At 42.3% G+C, this 23213-nt stretch overlaps 1 long non-coding RNA gene across 2 annotated transcripts in view; it reads right to left on the bottom strand.

Annotated features, from left to right (window-relative positions):
• The window catches only part of LOC138751647 (uncharacterized), a 40901-nt gene extending 23017 nt beyond the window's left edge, over positions 1-17884 (bottom strand). Inside the window, exons 1-3 of one of the 2 annotated variants that reach the window (XR_011350100.1) lie at positions 17752-17884; positions 12744-13008; positions 4012-4116 (exon numbers count right to left, since the gene is read on the bottom strand). This is a non-coding gene — a long non-coding RNA (uncharacterized lncRNA). The remainder of the gene's footprint in view (positions 1-4011; positions 4117-12743; positions 13009-17751) is intronic. The other variant, XR_011350101.1, reaches the window with a different exon arrangement.
• Positions 17885-23213: the final 5329 nt, after the last annotated feature.

Genomic DNA, 23213 nt, shown 5'->3' with positions numbered 1-23213 from the left:
TCAATATCTATCACCTGCATCATGGAGTCATTCACTCCCTGCCAGAGGCTTGATAATCATTGATTATCAGTGCCTATAGTAAATGGGCAGTGGAAGTCTTCTGTGGAAATCTGCATCCACATATTTTGAGTCATTTATAATGGAGAAAATGTGATAAGTATTTTCTAAACAGTTTTGATAATGATAACAATGTTGTTGGCTACTAAATTATTTTTCATATTAGGGGCATTGGAAAAAAAAAATGTTTATTATCCATCTCTAAGACTACCACCACAATTATTCCGCAGCAGATGCAATCTCCCTGGCTCTCCACTGAGCCCTGCGTTACCTGGATAGCAGCAACATGTACATAAGGCTATTTTTAATCAATTACAGCTTGGCTTTCAACACCTTAACCTTCTCACTACTAGTCAGCAAGCTTCAAAACCTGGGCCTCTGCAAATGTATCCTTGATGACCTTATCAGAAGACCACATTCAGGGCAGATTGATAACATCTCTTCCTCTCTGACAATCAACACAGGTGTTCTCTCTACCCAACTCACTCTACACCCATGACTGTGTGATTAGGCATATTCAAATGCCATCTACAAATTTGTCAATGTCACCACAGTTGTCAGCAGAATCTCAGATGGAAATGACTGAGATAGGTCAGGTAATTGAGTGGTGTAACAAAAACATTGCACTCTACATTAATAAAACTAGAAGTGATTGTGGTCCAGTGAGGGGAAACTAGGAGAACACAAGCTAGTCCTCATCAAAGGGTCAGCAGTGGAAAGGGCAAAGAACTTCAAATTCTTGGGTGTCAACTTCTCTGAAGATCATACCTGGGGTCAACATATCAATGCAATCATGAAAAATGCTCCCCAATGGCTATATTTCATTAGAAGTTTGAGGTGATTTGGTATGTCACCAAATACACTTGGAAATTTCTGACTGGTTGCATCACTGCCTGGAATGGATGTGCCAATGCACAGGACAGGAAAAGGCTACAAAGGGTTTTAAACAAGGCCAGCACCATCATGGGCATCAGTCTTCACTGCATTGAGGTTATCTTTAAGGGGCAGTGTCTCTAGAAAGCAGCCTCTATCATCTAGGCCCCACCACCCAGGCCATGCCCTCTTATCACTGCTACTATCAGCAAGGAGGTGCACTCTCAGCATTGCAAAAACAACTTCTTCCCCTCTGCCATCAGATTTCTGAATGGACAACGAACCATAGACGCAACCTCACTTTTTTCTCTATTTTTGCACTAATTATTTTTAAATAGTGTATTTTGGGGAATGTATTTTATAGCAATTCTGGCAACTGTCAAGCACAATAATACTGCTGCAAAACAACAAATTTTGTGACATTTAACCTGATTCTGATTCTAACCTGCCCTGGAGATGAATGAAGCATCTTTTTGAAAGGCTGCATTGATGAATATTTCCTCTGAAAATTAGAATTTGCTTTTGAATTGAAAAACTTGCCACTTTGAGATTAGACATTGACTCGAAAGGCAGATGACCTTTGGTTCCTGTGAAATCCATGAATTCACATTCATGATGTCCAGGAAAGCATGTCAGCATGTGTTTGATGTTAGGATTGATACAAAAGAACTTCAAAACAAGCATGCATTGACTGTAATATAAAGTTTTGACTCTTCCTGTCATTTTTAAATGTTATATTTAGACATGCAGCAAAGTAACAGGCCATTTCGGCCCAAGAGTCTGTGCCGCCCAATTTAGAACTCTATTCTTTTTTTATTTACATTGCACAGAATTAATGTCAGTGGAATTGAAATGTGTTATTTAAGTGAATGCATAGAGCATTTAACTTGGCTTGAGGATCTGTTCTCTTTTCTATTTAGGTGGGTTTTTTGATGCAAGGCGGTAAAAATCCCAATGAGCTGGATGCTGCCCAAATACATCTATGTGTGACCAGTTAACCTAGTAATCCTGTATGTCTTTGGAAAGTTGGAGGAAACCAAGGCACCCTGAGAAACTCCACACAGTTAAGGGGTGAATGTACAAACTCCTTACAGACAGTGCCATATTCCAACCCAGATCGCTGGCACTGTAATAATTTTTTGCTCGTTGAAGCAACTGTATGCCAACTGGTGTCCACAGTGAGTATTCAGCTCTTACATTTTCTGTGAAAATACTCCTTTATGATTTTGATCCAGACATAACAATTTATAGAATGAGTTCAAAATTCTTCCAGTTTGCCTAAAATCCTTGCTTCAATCCCTAATAGTGTGACGTTGCAGATTATCAATATAGTACATCACTTGGTATGACAAAGCCAGTCAGCAATAAATCAACCATGATTTGGTTTGTTTGAAAATGTTTTAATTTTTGGAAAACATGTTTACTTATTTCATTCATTTATACATTCCACAGTAAAGCAAGCAGATAAATTTTGCATGTTAGAACTCTAGACAACCACTTAAAGTTAAAGATAACTTGCTTCTGCTCCATATCCAGCCATTTTGAGGTGGATGCAGAGACAGATTGGGTTGTTTTATTGGAATTCCATGTACTCCTTTCTTTTCAAAATATTTTATTGAGTTTAATTTTTTTTTAAACTTATACATATATTAATCTACTGAATGACATAAATCATATGTATAACATACTTAAAATTTAGTCCTTTAAATATATATATAGGTATTTTGGTCTTATTCTGTGATATATGATCCAGCATAATCCATATTTAAACCCAACTTTATCAAATGGTTTCCACTAAAAAAAAGAAAAATTCCCTAGTTAATCGAAATATAAATTATAACGATCTGAATCTAGTAATGACCTTCGGAAAGCAGACAAGAAATCTCTGGAGCATCCATACCCCTAAATCTTCAAATTGTGATAATAATCCATGAACAGGCCCCACATTTAATCAAATTCAAATTTTCTATCTTTAATGTTATATCTAATTTTTTTTTCCCAAACTTAAATAAGACCATTGAATATGAGTAGGTGAAGAGTTATTCTTCCATTTCATTAGAATTGCTCATCTAGGTAACAGCAAGGTAAAAGCTAAAATTCTCTTTTGGATTGAAGTCAAGGATATGTCCTCTTCTAAAGAAAAAAAAAACCAATAAGGCAAGTAAAGGGCTTGGTTCTCATTTAATCTTAAGGATCACTGATAAAGTTTGGAAAATATTTTTCCAAAATCTTTCTAAATTAGGACACTCCCAAAACATATGAAGTTTCAAAGATTTTACACTTATCACATAGTGGATCGACATCAGAATAGAAATGATATAATTTGACTTTGGACATGCATCACCTTAAATTTAGTAAAAAAAAATATTGTGCACAAAATGGGAGTCATTAATCAAATTAAGAGTGGTGTCCCAATCGTTGTCTATATTTAAATCATATTCCCAATCATTCATTATTCCAGCCATTGGGGCTGTCCTTAAATCTATTAAATTGTTGTAAATAATTGATATTAATCCACCATGGGAATATTTCTGAAAAAGTAAATTAACAATATTTGATTCAGGGATTTGAAGAAAACCAGAAAGTCTGGACTGTACAAAATCCCTAACTTGTAAATATCTAAAAAAAATGTTTATTAGGAAGTTAAAATTTTGCTGTTAATTGTTCAAACGAAGCAAAATATTGTCGAATAAAAGGATCTTTAAAACTTTTAATACCTAATCTATACCATCCCCTAAAACCTGTGTCTAACAAAGCAGGTTGAAAAAGATGATTATCTATAATGTCTGGCAGGGAAAAATACTAAGATACCCAAAAAAATTCCTAAATGTGCCCATATTCTCAACCTATGTCACTTTATCAGATTGTCTGTCAATTTAGAAAAGGAAAAGGGTAAAAAGAATCTAAAATTGCCAAAATAGACATGTACTCTTAACACTTTCTGCACTTGGCTACTGAGAGTTCCATTTATGGTGCTTTCCTGAATGCTCCATTTGGAACTGTAATGGGCCAAGCCCGTGAGTCACTTTTAAGGAAATTTTGAGATTGTCTTTGCAGTCTTTTCCCTTAGAAGTCTCTTACCGTGATAGAACTTGAGCTACAGTGATTGTTTCAGCAGTCTGGTGCCAGAAGACTTTTCACACCATTGATATACTGAGAAGTCTTGGAGTGAAAAACTAGAGTTCCCTGAAAGTGGAAACATAAGGAGATGTGGTAAGGAAGAAAACATACAATATGCTTGCCTTGTCAGACTAGAATATTTAATAAGATCATGGTTAATCTGATTGTTGATCAAGCTCCACTTACCACCCTGCACCCAATAATCCTTAATTCCCCTAGTATGCAAAATTCTATCTTTCTTTCTGTTGTTACGAGCCCAGAGGACCTCAAAACTCAGCAGCAATAGATTTTAACCAAGACAAATGGTTACTGAAACAAAAGTTGATTTTAATTATCTTTAAACATAAAAACAGAATCACACTTTAACTTAACTCCCTTCTAATTCTAAGCTCATGTGTATGTGTAAGTTTTAAAAAGTTATTTGATTCACAGTCCAATCTCACTTCTCATTCCTCCAAGTTTACTGGTTGCAGGCAATTCTTATACTGTGCATAGAATTTAACATTTATGAAGTTCAGAAGACTATGGTGCTTGAAAGGTAAATTTACTGCTCAGGCAGGTTCTTTTCAGTTTTAGAAAGAGAGATTTGTTGTTCACTGGACACCCACACCTGTTTCCTTGTAACCAGCCACTTCAGTGTCTTGCCAAAGAAACTTTCCCCATCAGGATTCTCCAGATGATAACCTCTTTCTTTCAGGTCACCACAGAGTTCCTTTTTGTTTCTCTTATTTCAAGTGAAATATTAAGCAGCCAGTCCCCTCCTCTTTCATGAACCACAAGGGTTTTGACCAGGCTGAACTAAGCAGTCACAACCCATCTTCCAAATGGGGTTTTCCACAAGCTTGCCAGCTTGTCCTGTTCCAGTCCCAGTTGCTGCTGCTGACTGTAAAACTGCAGAACTGAATTCTCTCTCTCTCTCTCAGAGAGAAAGCTCATTTTACTCTCTCTGCTTGACCCTCTTAGAATAACAAGTTCCACTCCAGACAGCCTGCGGCTCCGGCGAGTTCTTTCATCTGTTTCCTTTTGTAAACAACAATCCATTAGTGAAGTCTCTTTGGCACTCTGCAAAGCGTTTGCAAAGGCTCTTGGAGCCAGCCTGTTTAGCATGAGCAGAGTTCCAGTATTTTAAATACGTTCTGTTTTAAAGTGTTTGTATGTGACCTACACTTAAAAAAAAAAGCCTGCCCCAATTTATCTCCCAAAAGCATATCTATAATCTGTCTCACTGTGCCTTAAGTTCATCTAATGAGGCAGCCTGAGACCATAGTCCCAGCTCAAGGCTCTCCTCAGCCAGTTAACATGCTGTCTGCATCTTGTCTGTTGAGCCCTGGGTCATGAAAATATTTTAAAATTTGTTCCTTTTTCTGTACTGATCCAGCGCAAGAGATATTTGCAAAGGAGACCCCATCCCCAAGACTAAAAACTAGGGTACTTTATTGTGATAGCACAAAGATTATCTAAAACTACTCATCAAATGCTCCATAAAGTTTAGAAAGAAAATACTTATCAATGTTGTCGAACCTCTGGTTTTTTCTCTCTCTCTCTCTCTCTCTCTCTCTCTCTCTCTCTCTCTCTCTCTCTCTCTCTCTCTCTCTCTCTCCCCCTCCCTCCCTCCCTCTCCCCTTGCTCTATGATTCCAAATGTAAGATCATGTCCCAGAATACAGGATTAGCCTTTTGTTATACCCTTTTAGATCAAACAATCTCTGAATTACTACCTTTCTCATCAATTGATGTCTTATTACATGATAATAAATGGAACCTTTGAACTTCTGGTGTCAATTTTAAATAATTGGGGCCTCATCTTAAATAGTTGAATCTTTCTTATAATTATTTCACATGACCTGTTGTATGCTCATTCTTCCTATCTTCTCATTTCTTCAGATGTCTTGTTTCTTTGAATTATCTACTTTAATTATATGACATTATGTTGTATGTCACACAATTGGGAAGGATTGCACATTTCAATTTTACATTTTATATCCTTCAAAAACCAAACCTAATTCTTATCCCAATCCACTATTACACCTCCTGCTATGCCAATTTCTTAGTCTTATCTCATATGACCCTTGGTCTAGACAAGTCTGCAAAAAGACCTTTGAGTGCTATCAATAACTCAAAAGACTAGAGTCACAGAACTATAGGCTTTTATTTATAATAAAGGTCATCCTGTGCTGTGATCCAGGCTTTCTGGGAAGGGGTTAAGGTGTTGGAGCCTTTATACAGGGTCAAGAGAGAGGATCCACGGGTAGAGTCACAGGATGGGGCGGAGCCAGATTAATGAGTTCCCAGCAGTTCACCACATTCACCCCTTGTATTTTTCTCCAGCGGGGTGACATGCGGCACAAACTCTTACAAAAATCTTAGAGATTAAGTTTATCCAGCAGCCTGGTCTTCTGTTGTGACCGGCGGAGAGTCGGTTGCTCTGCTGCAGCTGGGGCCGTTGTTTCATCCTTGACCTCCAGAGCTGTGTCGACCTGCTGTGGGTGTGGCGACTCAACTGGAGTGATTGTGGCGGGGGGTGGGGCTAATGTGCCATGATATGTAGTTGTGCATTCATAGGAGGGGAGGGTACAGTTTGATGGGTATACTCCTCAGTGCCTCAGCACACGCAAGGGCCTGGATGGAGACAGTTTCCTCAAGCCCATCCAGGTAGGCCACGTACATGTATTAGGGGTTTGCATGGAGGAGCTGGACCCTTTTGAACCATGGATTGGTGTTATGGCCCCTGATGTGCTTCCGTAGCAGGACTGGCCCTGCGGATGTCAACCTGGATGGAAGGGTAGTCCCTGACATGGACTTCATGGGGAAGGATAAAATTCGATCATGAGGGGTTGCATTGGTGGCAGTACATAGCAGTGACCTAATTACATGGAACAGCTCAGGAAAGACCTTCTGCCAGTGAGAGGCAGGCAGCCTCTTGGACATTGGGGCAGGGAGGATGGCCTTCCACACTGTGGCATTCACCCTCTCTACCTGGCCATTCCCTTGGGGATTGTACTAGTAGTCCTGCTCATGGCAATACCTCTGGCCAGCAGGTATTGGTGCAGCTTATTGCTTATGAATGAGGACCCTCGGTCGCTGTGGACAAAATGTGGGTACCCGAATAGGGTGAATAAGTTGTGCAGTGCCCTGATAACTGTGGTGGTGGTCATGTCTGGGCAATAAATGGCAAAGGGGTAACGTGAATACTCATTAATGATAGTGAAAAAATACACGTTGTGATTAGTGGAGGGGAGGGGGCCCTTGAAATCCATATTCAAGCATTCGAAAAACCATGTGTTTTTCACCAGGTGCACCCTTTCTGGTTGGTGGAAGTGCAGTTTGCACTCCATGCAGACCCGGCAGGCCCTGATGAAGTACAGCAGATTACAAGACTTGATGAAGTGGAAAAATCTCATGACACCGGGGTGGCAGAGATCATTGTGGAGGGTCTGGAGGTGGTCTATCTGGGCACTGGTATATGTCCCTAGGGATAGGGCATCGGTGGGGGGGGGGGGGGGCTGGTTGAGCTACCCTGCCTGATACAGAATATCTTAGTTATAGGTGGAGAGTTCAATCCTCCACCTTAAACTTTTATCATTCTTTATCTTACTTCGCTGTTTATTGTTAAACGTGAATGCCACGGCCCATTTGTCTGTGAACAGGGTAAAATGTTTGCCGGCCAAGTAGAGCCTCCTGTGCTGCACTGCCTCAACTATTGCCTGAGCCTCCTTCTCGATGGAGAAGTGTCAGATTTCAGGGCCCTGGAGGGTACGGGAGAAGAAGGCCATGGGCCGACCCACCTGGTTCAGGGTGGGAGCCAGGGCAAAGTCAGACACATCGCTCTCAGTCTAAAACAGGGCAAATTCATCCACCACAAACATTGCAGCTTTGGTGATGTCCTCTTTTATCTGACTGAAGGCTGCACGGTCTTCTCTTGTCACAGGGAAGTATGTGGGGATAAGGGGGCAGGCTTTGTCTGCATAATTAGACACCCACTGAGCATAGTAGGAAAAGGACCCCAGGCACTGTTTCAGGACCTTGAGGCTATGGTTGAGGAAGAGCTCTAGCAGTGGATGGATGCAGTCAGGGTCAGGGCCAATAACTCCATTCTCCACAACACAGCCAAGGATCACCAAGCAGATAGTGCGGAAAACACATTTATCCCTGTTTTAAGTGAGGTTTAGGCATTTGCTGTTGTGAGGAATTTCTGGAGGTTGGCATCATAATCTTGGAGGTCATGGCCATCGATCGTGACATTATCCAGATAGGGGAAGGTGGCACGTAGATCATTTTGGTCCACCATCCAGTCCATCTCCTGTTGGAAAATGGAGATGCTATTGGTAATACCGAAGGGTTCCCTGAGGAAATACTAGAGGCAGGTATCTGTCTCAAAGACAGTGTATTGGGGGTTCTCCAGATGGATGGGGACCTGGTGGTAGGCAGATTTCAGGTCGATCATGGAAAATAATTGATATTGGGTAATTTGATTGCCCATGTCCACAATACAAGGGAGGGGATATGTATCCAGCTGTGCATAGAGGTTAATAGTCTGGCTATAATCAATCACCATCCTTGACCACCACCACTTGGGCTCTCCTCAGGCTGGTACTGGGTTCGATTATCCCCTCATTCAGGTGTCGCTGGACCTCCGCTTTAATCAATGCCCTGCCCCTTTCACTGTATCGTCTGCTTTTTATTGCGACTGACTTACAGTTGGGGGTGAGGATAAAAAATAGTGGTGGAAGATCGATACAGAGAGTAGAGAGACCGCGTGTTGGTTGGGCTGGCGGGGGGGTGGTGGGGGGCAGTGTGCTGATGAACGATGGATTACCGACCATTGTAGGGGGGGGGGGCGAGGGGACCTTCGCACTGTATTGTGACTCTCTTGAGGTGGCACTGAAAGTCCAACCCCAGCAGAGTTTAAAGTTCCTGAACAGTCAGCATCACCAGTGATGTAGCTGCGGATCTTGGTTGCGAGGGACTTTGAGGCCAAAGTGACCTTATAGTTTACTGGCTTTTCTTTAAGGGGGTGCACCGTATTGGGGGGGTGGAAATGAAACACTCAGTGTTCCCACTACCGAAAAGGCATCTTGTCACCTGATCATTGATTGAGATGTCCATCCTAGACCAGGAGAGTTGATGTTGCCTATTTTGGTCCAGATCCACAGAGGCAAGTGTTGGTTCGTAGTCTGGTGCATGTTGACTCATAGTCTGCGAGCATAATTGCAGGGCCCAAGTGGTGGTGTGGTTATCTCCAGAAGCTGGAGGTATCCAAGATGGCAGCCCCAAGTCATGGCGTGGTCATCCCTGGAAGCTGACAGTGGCTAAGATGGCAAATCCATATTGCGCATGTGGTGACACTGGGACTGGAAGGCAGCTGCAATCGACATACCTTCGCATTGTGCCACCTCTTTCTGCACTTCATGCACGTAGCGTATTTCACCGGACAGCACTTTTGAGGATGCTTGGGCTGTCTGAAAAAGTAGCACTTTGGGTTCTCATGGAAACTGTGGCTGTGGTGGGTTCACTCATTGAACCCAGTAGTGGGCTGCTGGCCTGTGGAGCTGAGTCCCAAGATGGCAGCCCCTGTGTGGACGCTACACCATTCCTTGTTACAGAGGGCGATCTCCAGCAATTTCATGAGGTCAATCTCCCCTTTTAAGTCTAACTTACTCTGCTTGAGTAGCCTCTGGTGCACATAGTGTGACCTGATGCCTGCAACACAGACATCGCGGATCATGTCCTCTATGTCTTGGTGGCTGACACCGACTGGAAGTTGCACACTTGTGTGATCCACACAGAGCCTGGAGGAACTCATTGCTCGATTCACCCAGTCATTGTTTGTGGGTAGCCAGCATGTGCCTAGTGTATTCCTTATTGAATTTCTCCCTGTACAGGTCTTTGAGTATTTCATTGTCTCAATGTACGTTGAGGCATCCCTGATCATCGGGAACACTTGATGTCCGAACCGGGAGAAGAGTAGGTGCAGCTTGTTTGCCCCGTGGCCCCGATGCCAGTGAAGTTCTGTAGAAAGACCTCAAAGCAACATAGCTAGAGTTCAAAGTAGTCTGAAGCTTCTGGTGATTGTGGGTCGATCTCCAGGCTTCAAGAGTTGTTCCATCATTGGAACAATGGAGTTACGGAACAATAGACTTATTTATAATAAACGTGAAGGTCATCCTGCGCTGTGACCCAGGCTTTCTGAGGAGGTGTTGTGGTGTTGGAGCCTTTATACAGGGTCAGGATGGAGAAGCCATGGGTACAGTCACAGGACGGGGCGGAGCACAGTTCACCACAGCCTTCTTCACCAGCAATCCTACAATTACCATATACTTTTCACACAAATCAAGGAGAAATTGCATAATGCCTTTTGTAAAATTTTATCTACACCCTGTCAGAATAGATTTGTACACCAAGGAAACATCCTTCAGCCCAACTTGTCCATGCCAACCAAGCTAGTCCCATTTGCCTCTGTTCAGTGCATGTTCCTCTAATCCAGCCATTCTCAATTTTTTTTTCTTTCGCTATGGCACCTTTAGGACTCTTCTCATAGTTTATGAGTCCCTTTTGCTGTGAAGCAGTCAAGATTTGATTTCTTCTGTACTTCTCTCCTACCAACCAGATTAATAAAAACATTAAAAATATTGATGTTACACGAGGTGAGAAGAAAACAAGGCTTTTACTTAAATGGCCCACATTGAGAATGGCTGCTCGAATCTATCTACCTGTCTAAATGTCTATTGAATGTAACACTTGTCCCCACTTCTACTACTTCCTGTGGTAGCTTATTCTAAATATCCAACGTCTGTGTGAAGAAGGGGTCTCTCAGATTTATTTTAACCCTTTCACCTTAAATCTCTACCCTCTAGATTTAGATTCATTTACACGAGGAAAAAGACTTTGTCTATCTATGCCCCTCATGTTTTCTATACGTCACCCTCCTCACCACCCCCAGCCTCCTACAATCCAGGGAGATAAGTCCTAGCCTACCCATCCTCTTCTTAAAATTTATTCATACAAGTTCTGCAAACATTCTCAGGAATCTTTTTCTGCACCCTACAGATTTTTGTGTTTTAACTAATATCTTTGCTGTAGCTGGGTAACAAACATTCAGCATAAAATACTCAAAATGCTGTTTCAATGTCTGTATAGTTCAATGAAGATCATCATTCTTCTAAACTCTAGTACATGCAAACTTACAGGCCTAGTCCACACAATATCTCATCATATCATTGCCATTCCCAAAAATCAGACTGATTAACCTTTGCTGCATTCTCTTCTGGCAACTATGTATATTTTTACCTTCAAAAAGGAATGAAACTGCATATTATATTCCAAGTTATTGAATAATTGAAGTAAAACATTTTTTGCATGTATCTAATCTTTGCAACATATACTTGCCAGCTTAGCTGTCTTTGCAACATATACTTGCCAGCTTAGCTGCTTACTGAACCTGTGGAATTGTTTTTGATGGCACACCCAGATCCCTGTGTACATCAAAGTTTCATATCATCTAAATATTACTGTGCCTTTCTGATTTTCTTTCAAAGTGGATAATTTCAGATTTATCTTTGTTATCCTGCTTCTTCTGTGTATTTATCAATGTCGTTCAATCCTGTTGCCACTTTCTGTGTCCTGTAATCTCATCCTTGTCCTGACTACTGATGTTTGGTTAACTGATCTCTAATTACCTATTTATTTTCTCTCTCCCTTTTTAAATCATTTGCTACCCTTCAATCGGCAGAAAAAAAATTAATCAAAATAATTTTGAAAGATAACAACCATTTATCCACTATTATTTCAATAGTTACTGCTCTTTATCTTTTAGAATGTAAATTATCAGGTTGTAGAGATTTACCAGCTATTAGACCTAATTTTTCTTCCAGCATGGAACTTTCCATTTAAATTGTCTTTTTCATTAGATTCTTAGAAAATTCCCTTCAAGGTGGCCAATTATTGCACAACAGGCTTAGTGGTGAGTTTTATGTTTGACGCCTGTCTTTGCTAATGGATAGTGGAAGGGGATATTTTTGTGGGATATTATCCCGGGTCTTGAACATTAAAAACTAGTGTTATACGACAGGGGTTGATTGGTGGATGATTCGTCATCCATATGCTTAGTATGAGGCCCATGATTTTGTGCGCTTAGTGAGAGGATTAATTATAATTTGGAGTATATTCAAAATGTGCACATACAAAAGCATCGCCTGTATATTACAGATTCATGTCTGTTTTTGATTCTGGAGTGGTGGGGCAGGTTTAGCATTTTATAATTCATACTCATTGTTGATCAACTACATTCTAGCAATAAGCAGAAGTATTGCAGTAAAGAAACAAAATGAAGTGATGTCTCATCTTAACTTGACCAACAATAGCTCGCTGATAGATCTGTTCGTGTTGTGGCTTGTGTGCCATCAGAAAGCAGTAGAATGAAAATAATTTTCTGAGAACCAAATTTAGAAAGGATTCTCTGCAATTGTTCTCAGATGTCTAAGTCAAAGCTACTCTAAAGCTGCACTTTCCTGGATAGGTCATGCTTCCATTAACTTTATCCATTATATCCCCAGATGGACAGAATTCAATTGAACCTTTAGATGCAATTCTTCAATTGCAAGGAGGTAGTTGAACAGGATGCTTGCAATAATTTTTCCTGTGGCAGATAACAAGGTGACCTGTGCCCTGCTCTGCCTCCCACCCACCCATAATTACCTGTTGAGATTCCCTGTCGTACTCTTCTCTTCCCAGATTAGAGAGACAAGATCATGAATTCATGCAAAATTTTAGGACTTAAGCAAGGATTTTTTTTTTCTGCTCCAGAGGGGCTAGTTCCCCAACTATTGGACAGCTTTTACAACCTCTTGCTGGGCCACCAAATCAGTGAGATTATGATAGATAGCATGCTGAAGGATGGAATCAAGCTTCATAATGTTCATAATGACATTTTGAGTGAACATGTTCTTCCTTATTGTATTGGCTGTAATTAAGAAACAAGGACTTAAATAAGTACTTTGAAATGTTTCAGTTTGTTTAAAAACCTTGACTATCATACCTCTTAGCACATCAACATATCAGCATTTATTCAGAGACAAACTAGCCAGCAAAAAATGATAAGTAATGACTTATTATTTATGTATTGGGCAATTAATTACATTTCAAACAAACAGTTATATTTGTGATATTCAAATAGCATAGCAGCAAGAACAAATACATCATGGGTTTTTAGCATAAAGAATGTAAATTCAATTATTTTCCACTAGGCTCTTACTTGCCCTGGATGTATTCTCACATCTAGCACTTCGCTGACACATTCTAATTAAATTCACTGTATCCAATTTAGGAACGCCATAACTACAAACTAAGCAGTAGAGATATTAATTCTGTATTCTCACCAACAACTTTAAAGAATTAAGGAAACTCAGCGTTCAGCTTTTATCAGTGTATGACTTCAGGAAGGGTCAATATATTGCATAATTTAGTCAGGTAAGTGCAAAATATACTAGAACTGTCTTTGATTGAGGTTTTCGAAGTGATAAACCATAAACAAATCCAGCAAGTTTAAATTGATGTTAAAGTTAACTCCCAAGACCAAAACATATTAAATAAATTCACAAACGATCCAGGAAGTAGTCAGTTAAAGCCAGCTGCAGAAAAACTATGTATTGGTATTAACTTCCCGCTAAGGATAATTCAAAAATAGACAAGGAGGAGCTGCTAAATAAGTGGTGCTTCTCAGAGGGAAATTAGACACCATACAATTAATTTTGTTTTGATTTGATTCATTTCTCGCCTATTTATTTCTACATAATTATTATAACCTATTTTAATTAGCATCAAATTGCTCAAATGAATGTAGCATTTTTTTTTCCCTACATTGATCACAGTTTGGTTTTAGCATTTGGCCACCATGCAAGTTATGAAATCAAGCCTTCTAAATAAGTCTGCTGGAGAAAATCATCCTGAGTTAAACCATTTCTAAATGGTTGATTGAGAAGAAATCAGCAGAGGAGTTTATAATTTTTACTGACTATTTCTCACCACTTAAAAAGTAATCTAAGAATTGTAATTTAATATATGAGAGAGATCGATTAATCGGGATGAAACCAAGTGATTAGTAGGTTGTTGGTATAGCAACTGAATATCCTTAGAACATAGAACATCACAGCACAGTACAGGCCCTTCAGCCTATGACATTATGCCAACCGATATAAACCTAAAATCTTTTATCTAAACTAACAATCTAACCCTAACCCTTCTTCCAATTTAGAGTTTCCCATTCAGCTCCACGTCTCCTGCTCCCCACCTGGATCCATTTGTCTGTCATTTTTCACCCTTCCTTGGTTAACCTATCGCCTATAAACCCCCCCCCCCTTTCCTCTCCTCTCTACTACCTGTCTTCCCTCTCTAATCTCGGACCTGAAGCACAGTTTCAACCCAAAATGTCACCCATCTATTTCACTCCATTGAATTTTGCCTGACTGCTGAGTTCCTCCAGTGGTTTGTTTGTTGCTTCATGTCTCAACATTTGGAGTTGCTTGTGCCTTCTCTTTAAAGTATTGTATTTGTTACTCATGCAATGATGTCCTCTCCACTGAGCACACTAAATACTCTAAAGATTAGGTCACTGTTGTGAAGAAAATTTTTGTTCACTCCCCAGACTGAGCCTGAACTTTCAACTGGCCATCAGTTTAATCCTTCATTCCTCTTCTATTCTGTCCACATTGTCTTTGGCTTCCTGGGGTATTCCATTGAAGAGCAACATCAGCTCAAGTAACAGCAGGTCATCTACCATGTAATCCTACTGCATCCCTCTGGATTCCTATTGAATTCAACAAGTTCAGAGAGCCTGCCTTTCCTTCTTGTTTCAGAACTGGCCAGTCCTAATATTAGGTGATCCACTTGAATGATGTTTTACTCTCTCCACAGATGCCACCTGATCTCTGAGTATTTCCAGCATTCTCTTTTATTTCAAAGTTCCAGTAACTGCTGTACTTTGTATCTTACACTTACAGCATGGTTTTTTATTCCCCTCTCTTCCTGTTCTAATTCAGCCACTCTGTTAACAATGCAGCAGTAGATTAAAGAGTAATCATCACCCTCTCTTGGACGACATCTACAATATCTTGGACCATCGTGGTCTCCAACGTATCACAGACATTCTGGTTATTCTCATCATCCCTCCTCTTCTCTATGTCACTCAATAAATGAATTCACCTCATTCGAGAGGACAGTCTGTGCTGAAGAACCTTCGGAATGAGAGCCGCGCTCAACCCATTATGTTCATTTGTTATTTTGCAGACTGGCACTTACATTTGGCATTTAATGAACAGTATTGGACTTCCAGAGCACAGAACTTCAGCCCACCACATTCTGTATCATTTTATACCATGCCTATTAAATTTATACATTTAAATTTCTGGGTGCCACTATCTCAGAGGACCTGTCCTGGACCCACCATATTAATGTGAAAACACACAAAAAAAGGTGGAGAAACTCAGCTGCTCTTGCAGCATCTATAGGAGGTAAAGATCTGCTAGAATAGCGTGGATCTCCCAGTGGCCACTCATTTCAATTTCCCATCCCATTCCCTTGCTGACATGTCTGACATGGCCTCATGCACTGCCAGACTGACAGCACACACAAACTGGAGGAACAACACCTCACCATCCTTCTGGAAACCCTCCAACCAGATGGCATTAACATTGACGTCTCAGGTTTCCATTAAACCCCACCCCAATGTAGTGATAGAGTGCTAGTGATCCTTCTGACCACTAGAGGGAGTCAGAGACTAGTTTATGGCAGTGAAGCTTGATTCAAGATGGATGCCTCTACACGGTCTTGTGTACTTTAGCTAATAATGTATAGTTGTTTTAAAAGAACCCAAGTTTCTTTATTGCAATAAAAGAAACATCACATGGTACCAGTATGCAGTATGCACACGACTGGAAGAAACATCAGGAGTGTGCAGAGTATGTATCAGTTATTGTCAGCAGAGATATGGAGAGGGTAAAGGCTTGTGATGCTGTAAGTTGGACATGTCGTCCATGAGTGGAGGCTATTCAAACAAAGGTACATGTTGTAACTGCAAGCCATTGGACTCAATAGCAAACCAGATGCACAGAAGATTGCACTGCTACTTACCTCAAGCACTAGCAGTTTCAACACATTTGGTTTTGCCGACGCAGAAGATGAGGGCATGTTTGACGAGGTTATCGAGATGTTTGATAAACGCTGTTCACCAAAGTAAAATGAAATGTTCGAGAGGTATGTGTTTCATTCATGCCTGCAGGTGCAGGCAGAGAGCTTTGATACTTTTTTTTAACAGACTTGAAATTAAAAACAAGAACATGCAATTTTGGATTGCTGCAAGATTCAATGATCTGTGATCAAATTAAGTTTATTATTATTGATAAGAAAGTGAGAGAGAGGTGGCTGTGAGAGACAGAGCTTACCTTAGCTGGAGCTGTCAAGATATGCCATGCCAGTGAATTAACTCTGCAGCATGTGAAAACATTCAGTGATAGTGAAAAAGCCAGTGAAAATGAAGGCATAGTTGTAGCCATAGTGTCTGGACACACACTCAAACAAAAAATGAAATATTGGAAACAGCAGAAAGATGGAGAGACATTCAATTGCAAATGATGTGGCACTCAACCTGGACCAAAACAATGCCCCACCTATGGAAAAGTCTGTAATAAGTCCAAAGCCAGAATCATTATGTAAAGCAATGTTTTTCCAAAGGGAAACAAAACAGAAGTGAAAGTGTGCACACTATACACACCATAGAAGAAACTGCCTTCAGTGATACACGTTTTGTGGCCATGCTCGTGCAGAAAGATTATAAACCAGCAGACACTGAACAGCCAAGCATGAACAGAGTCAAGCAGGTTAAGTGGACTGTGTCATTCCATACAAATGGAGCAAGTATTCCTTTCAAGCAGGACACAGGGACAAAAGTCAATTTGATATGAGTGCAACATCAGGGCGATGAAGATAAAGCCATGCAAGCTCAAAACCTACAGTGGGAAGAGCATTGACACAACAGGTAGATATAAACTTAAGGGGAAAGTTAAAGATAAAGAGCACCACCTCAGGTTTGCAGTATTCCCATATGAACATGAATCACGACATGGTGAAAAAGCATGTACGAACTTAAAGCCTAGTCAAGAGGGTATTCACACTAGGGAAACCTATTGTGTTAGCAGATGTGTTATCCAGGGCAACGACACAATGAGAGTTCTACAAAGACAGATATGAATCTCCACATGAATCTGATCATTGAATCTCTTCCTGTATCTGACATGAAATCCAAGCAGATCATAGCTGAAACAAAAAAGGACACAGTTCTACAGAAGGTCATCAAGAATCTGAATGAAGGACAGCCTAGAGGTGAATGTCAGCCATACTACGACATCAGAGCTGAGCTGAGTGTTGTCAATGGGCTTCTACTCAGACAGAGCAGAATTATCATTCCTCAATCACTGCAACAAGAGATGCTGAAAGGGGTGCATGAGGGCACCTTGCAATTGAAAAATGGAGGAGGGCTAGAACTGCTGTTTATTGGCCAGGAATTAAGGCTGACATTGACAGGATGGTTTCCAGCTGTGAGACCTGTTTGAACCATCATGCAAAGCAGGCAAGGGAACCCATAACTGTCGTACCAGCGGAACCATGGCAGAAAGTAAGGACTGATCTATTCCACATGGGTGGAAAGAATTACCTGCTGGTTATTGATTATCTATCGAACTATCCAGAGATTGTGCTGCTTCTTAATTTGTCTATTGCTTGTGTGATCAAATATATGAAATTGTGGTGGTGTGAGCTGTGAAAGAAACACAGCCACCACGTTGAGGGTCGTTAACGACTATTTTTATTCAAATTCAGCAAGCCCCTTTAAGGGCAGCATGAGCTCAGTCACCTCGTGCATTGTGACATCATAATCGCTGCCCAGGGTGCGCACTGGAAGGGATGCTGGAGTCAGAGAGAAACCTCTGATGATGCCATTTCCCCACGGCTGCCCCGCCACATGATGATACAAGCGGGTCTGTTTTGCCATGAGGATGTGTGCCACCACACAACCCCTCCCAGAACCGGCTACACGTCCTGTTGCTTTTGCAGCTGGCCCCGGCACTTGGGCGTGGCTGTCTGCACCGGCTGTGATAAGACCAGATGGGCCACCTTCAGGCGGTCCACCGTATAAAGTTCCTCTCTCCCCCCAACATCCAGAGTTAAGGTTCTGCCAGATCGGTGCAAGACTTTGTATGGCCCCTCGCACGGTCACTGTAGAGGTGCATCTTGTGGTCCCCTCTGCATGAGGGGACAACTGGGCCAAGTTGAGCTCTTTGGGGAGATGAAATGGCCGGTTGCTCTGGCATGCCGGGGGTGGGGGAGCTAAGGAGGCCAGTCGCCTGTGTAGGTTTGCCAGTAGGTTTTTGTCGATGGCCGTGGTGTCAGGGTCTGAGCCAAAAATCTCACCCGGCAGGGAAAGTGGTGCGCCATAGACCATCTCCGTTGCTGAGGCCTGCAGGTCCTCCTTGGGTTCCGTCCTAATCCCGAGGAGAATCTAGGGTAGTTTGTCTGCACAGTCTGGTCTGGAGAGCCTGGCCATAAGCGATGCCTTCAGGTGCCTGTGGAACCTCTCCACCAACCCGTTGGTGGTATGCTGTGGTGTGGTGGAGCTTGACCAACCAGGAGCTTCGCCATCTGAGTCCACAGGGCAGATGTGAACTGTGCCCCTCTGTCACTAGTGATGTGTGCCGGGACTCCGAAACGGGTGATCCATTGGCTGACCAGAATCCTGGTGCATGTCTCTGCGAAGGCCTCCTTAATCAGAATGGCCTCCAGCCACCTTATGGCCCGGTCCACCACTGTGAGGAGATAACAAGCCTCCTTGGATACCGGCAGGGGCCCAATGACATCAACGTGGATCAGTGCAAACACCAGGTCGACTGGCCCTCCTCTGGTTTAGTCTTGGGAGCGGCTTGTGGTCAGCTGGCTCCTGGTTGTACCACCTGGTTGAAGGCTGCCTCGTTCTTCCGCTTCGTGCGCAAGAAGGCATCCGCACGGGCTGCTGCTCTCCTCGAGTTCGAGAAGTCAGTCTTCATCCGTGAGGAGCAACTGGATGTCCTCCAGCATCTGTTCCAGGAATATCTGGCGGAAGAGAAAACAAGGGTTGAGATATTCCACCAGAGCCATCATTTCATCCTTCAATGCCAACAGACTACAGTCCCCAGGCCCATCATGGTGAAGGAGCCTGGAAGCCCATTGCTGGGGAATTAGCCCAAAAGTTCCAAGCAGCAGGTCTTTGAGGGTGGTGTACTTGCCCGGAACTGGGGGGGTAGTGGATGATGTCGTCCACCCTCGCTGCCGTATCTTGGTCCAGAATGCTCACGACATGATAGAACATTGTGGCATCTGAGGAGATGTGGCGGAGTTGAAATTGTGTTTCTGCCTGCCCGAACCATGTTCTCAGTCGGTGAGTCCAAAAGGGGGGGGGGGGGGGAAGCTTGATGGAGACAGCGTTAACCTCTGCTGAATCCATGATGTTTTGAATCCAGAAAAATGACTGGGCTCATTGGGGTCACCACTGTGGCAGAGTGAGCAGTGGAAGAAACACAGCCACCACATTGAGGGTCATTAATGAATGTTTTTAATTCAAATTCAACATGAGCTCATCACCTGGTGCATTTTCACATCATAATCACTTCCCAGGGCACGCTAGAAGGGATGCTGGAGTCAGAGAGAAACCTCTGTCGATGCCATTTCCCCATGGTTGCCCCACCATGTGGTGATACAAGTGGTTTGCCATGAGGATGTGCGCCGCCACAAAATCAATCTTTGCAAAACATAGAATTCCTCAAATTGTTCACACTGACAATGGACCATACCACAGTTGTAGAGAATTCCAGAATTTTGCAGGTGTATGATTTTCAACATGTGACTTCAAGTCCTCTACATCCACAGTCAGATGGTAAAGAGAGAAAAGCATTCACATAGTTAAACAGTTGCTCAAGAAAGCACAAGACAGTAGCTCTATTGAGTTACAGAGCTTCGCCACTTGAACATGGCGTGTCACCCACTCAGCTTCTGATGGGACGTAGACTATGCACCACACTTCCCTACTCTGCAGACTCAAACAAAAACAAAGATGTTGAACAGAAGAAAAAGCATCTGCAATTGAGACGAAAAGCAAACTATAACAAATCAGCAAGAAGTTTAAAGCCACTGGCACAACATGACACAAATAAACTCCGAGATTCCAACACTTGAGACAAAAAGGCTCCTGTTCTGGAGGAAGTAAATCCAAGATCCTACACGGTCAGAAAAGAGAAGGGTCAATTGTCAGAGAATCCAATAGTTCTGTGGTTAAAACACTGGAAAACCAGAGGTTACAAGTTTGTACCTCACTGGGGCCTTATTTCTATTAGGGATGTTGGACAAAATGATGACTCTGCTTTCCTTATGGTAGACAGAGTTAAAGAATTTCATGTATGTTACATTCTAAATGTAGAATTACATGACAATAATGGAACCTTTACCTTTATTGAGAAGGAATCGAAAGAGCCTGCTGAAAATATAATAGTTACCACAGGGATTGACAAATGCAGAAGATCTAACCTGTACAGCAACAGAGGCAACACCACCAGGGCTCGACAGTAGTGGACCGGCCAGCACAAGAACCGATGTAAAGACGTCAAAACACCTGACAGGCTGATTCTCTAAAATAAAAAGAATTGCACACATAAAACGTTTGTGCTGCTGATGTTGTGTTTATGTTTCTGTTGAACTTTGAAATTAATACTGTATTAGTGTGTCATGTGTGTCATGACCACAAGAGGAAATTGGAGATTTGCTTGTGGCAGCTTCAGTTGGATGCCTCTACATAGTCTTGTGAACTTTAGCCATTTCTTTATTACAATAAGAAAAACATCACACCCCCCATCTTCATCTGTTCCATCGCTTTTCCACCAACACACTAGTGCTCTCTCTCCCCTCCCCTCTCTCTCTCCCCCCCCCCCCTCTCTCTCCTCCCTCTTCCCTCTGTCTCCTTTCACAGGGTCAAAATCAGTTCTCACCTTTCCTCGTATCATATCCAATGAGCACCTTTTGTTGGTCTGGACTCCTCTCCCCACCAGTCTTTATTTATTTTGATTCCTTCCTGTCCCTTGGTTATTCCTTGAAGAAGGGCTCATGCCCAAAATGTCAATAATATCTTTACCTCCTATGGATGCTGCAAGACCAGTTAAGTTCATCCAGCATTTACTGTGTGTTTTTACAACAATCACAGCAGCTGCAGACATTTGTGTTTCACTCCATCATATTAATGTCATCGTGAAGACAGTGTTTTTGCAGAGGCTCAGTATGTCATTGGAAACCTTGGGAAACTTCTAGTGGAAGTAATGGAAAGTGTGATGACTGACTGGGGTACCAACACCTCTAAGCAAAAATTCCTACAAAAGGTAGTAGACACAGCCCAGTACATCAAAGGCAAAACTCTCCCCATTCCCTCCCTCCCCCTCCCCCATCAATAGCATCTATATGGAATGTTGCCATGACATAGCAACAACAATTGTCAATGATTCACACTATCCAGAACACTCCATGTTCTCACTGCTGCCATCAGGAAAGACATACAAGTGCCACAGAACTTGTACCTTCACGTTCAGAAATAGTTGCTACCCCTCAATAGATTCCTGGACAGAAGACACATTCAGAGATTCATTGGAGGGCTTGTACTTTGCACAATATATATTACTGAATATTTATTCTTCTGTTTAGTAATACTAACTGCAGAGCTCAAGAAACACAGCTACCAGAGAAGAGTCAACTACCAACTGTTATTTTAAACAATTGTGCGCTTTATAAAGAGTAATGACAGCAGTGTGCCTCACAAAAGGGAATTAAGTTAATGCGTTGCAGTCATTGTCTCTCTGGCAATATGCCAGCAGAGAAGCAATGCGCCTCATCAACCTATACGGGTCTGCAAATGTGGGCTTCTCCTGGGCAAAGAAAGGGAGCCCTAACCATTCTGTGCCAACCACTCGGTGTAGCAATTCTGCCTCTCCAGCTGTGCGGCCGCTCAATCCGCCACATCCCTCCCCCCTCCAGAATCGTTGGATGGCTGCAATGTCACAACTTTGGGTATTTTAGGAAGGCGTCCCTGGCACTCGGGAGGTGGGACATGCACAGGTTCAGCAATATTCATGTGTGCAGGCTTACGTCTGTCTCGTGTAAAAGGTTTTGGTTGACCACCATTGTCCAATAGCACCGTTGATCCATTGTGCTGCAGCACTTTATAAGGCCCCTCATAATGGACATTGAACAAAGATGTAAGAAGTAGAGTCGAGAGCATCAGGAACGTGAACCATGACGAGTTGCTCGAACCAGAGCCAGGGAACCCATCTTGTTTCTTAGTTTTTGTAATTCCTCTGTAACCGAGGTTCTGTCTTTGGCTGGAGAAGGAGTGATGTCTTCTGGTACTAGGAGTGGAGCACTGTAAACTAATTCTACTGAAGAGGTCTCCAGGTCATCCTTGGCTACCATTCTAATACCTAACAGCACCCACGGTAAATCGTCTGCCCATTGAGGCCCATTAGGTTTTGCCCACAAAGCTTGTTTCGGATGCCGGTGGAAATGTTCCACTAGTCCATTAGCCTGCAGGTGGTACATCGTAGTATGGTGTAATAATGTACCGCAAATTCTCTCCAGATTTCGCCACAAGGTTGGAGTAAACTGAGATGGACTGGTATTCTAAATTGAGCAACCCCGGTCGAGAGAAAAGTCCAAGCATACGTTTCAGCTATGAAGACCATCATTGGTATAGTTTCTGACCAGTGGGTAAAACCATTGTTAGAATATACCATCGACCTCTGGACACAGGCAGAGGGCCCACAATGTCCATGTGTACATGCTGAAACCTTTGAGTTGGAAACTGTTGAAGCGGTATTTGGGTGTGTGGTTGGACCTTAGTACTAGGCAGGAGAGGCATATTCGTGCCCAGTGAGTGACCTGCTTCCTTAAGTCATGCCAGACATATTTTGAAAACACAAGCTTGACAGTTGTGTGGACAGACGGATGGGACAGGCTGTGAATGTGGTTGAAAAGTTTCTTCTGCCAAGATACTGGGACGATGGGTTGTGGGTGGCCAGTTGAAGTATCACAAAGTATGTTCACCTAGTCGGG

Source organism: Narcine bancroftii, chromosome 1 (assembly GCF_036971445.1).
Source record: "Narcine bancroftii isolate sNarBan1 chromosome 1, sNarBan1.hap1, whole genome shotgun sequence".
In the NCBI taxonomy this organism is placed as follows: domain Eukaryota; kingdom Metazoa; phylum Chordata; class Chondrichthyes; order Torpediniformes; family Narcinidae; genus Narcine; species Narcine bancroftii.
Note: the sequence above shows the minus strand (reverse complement) of the source record. Positions and strands in the feature narration are given on the sequence as shown.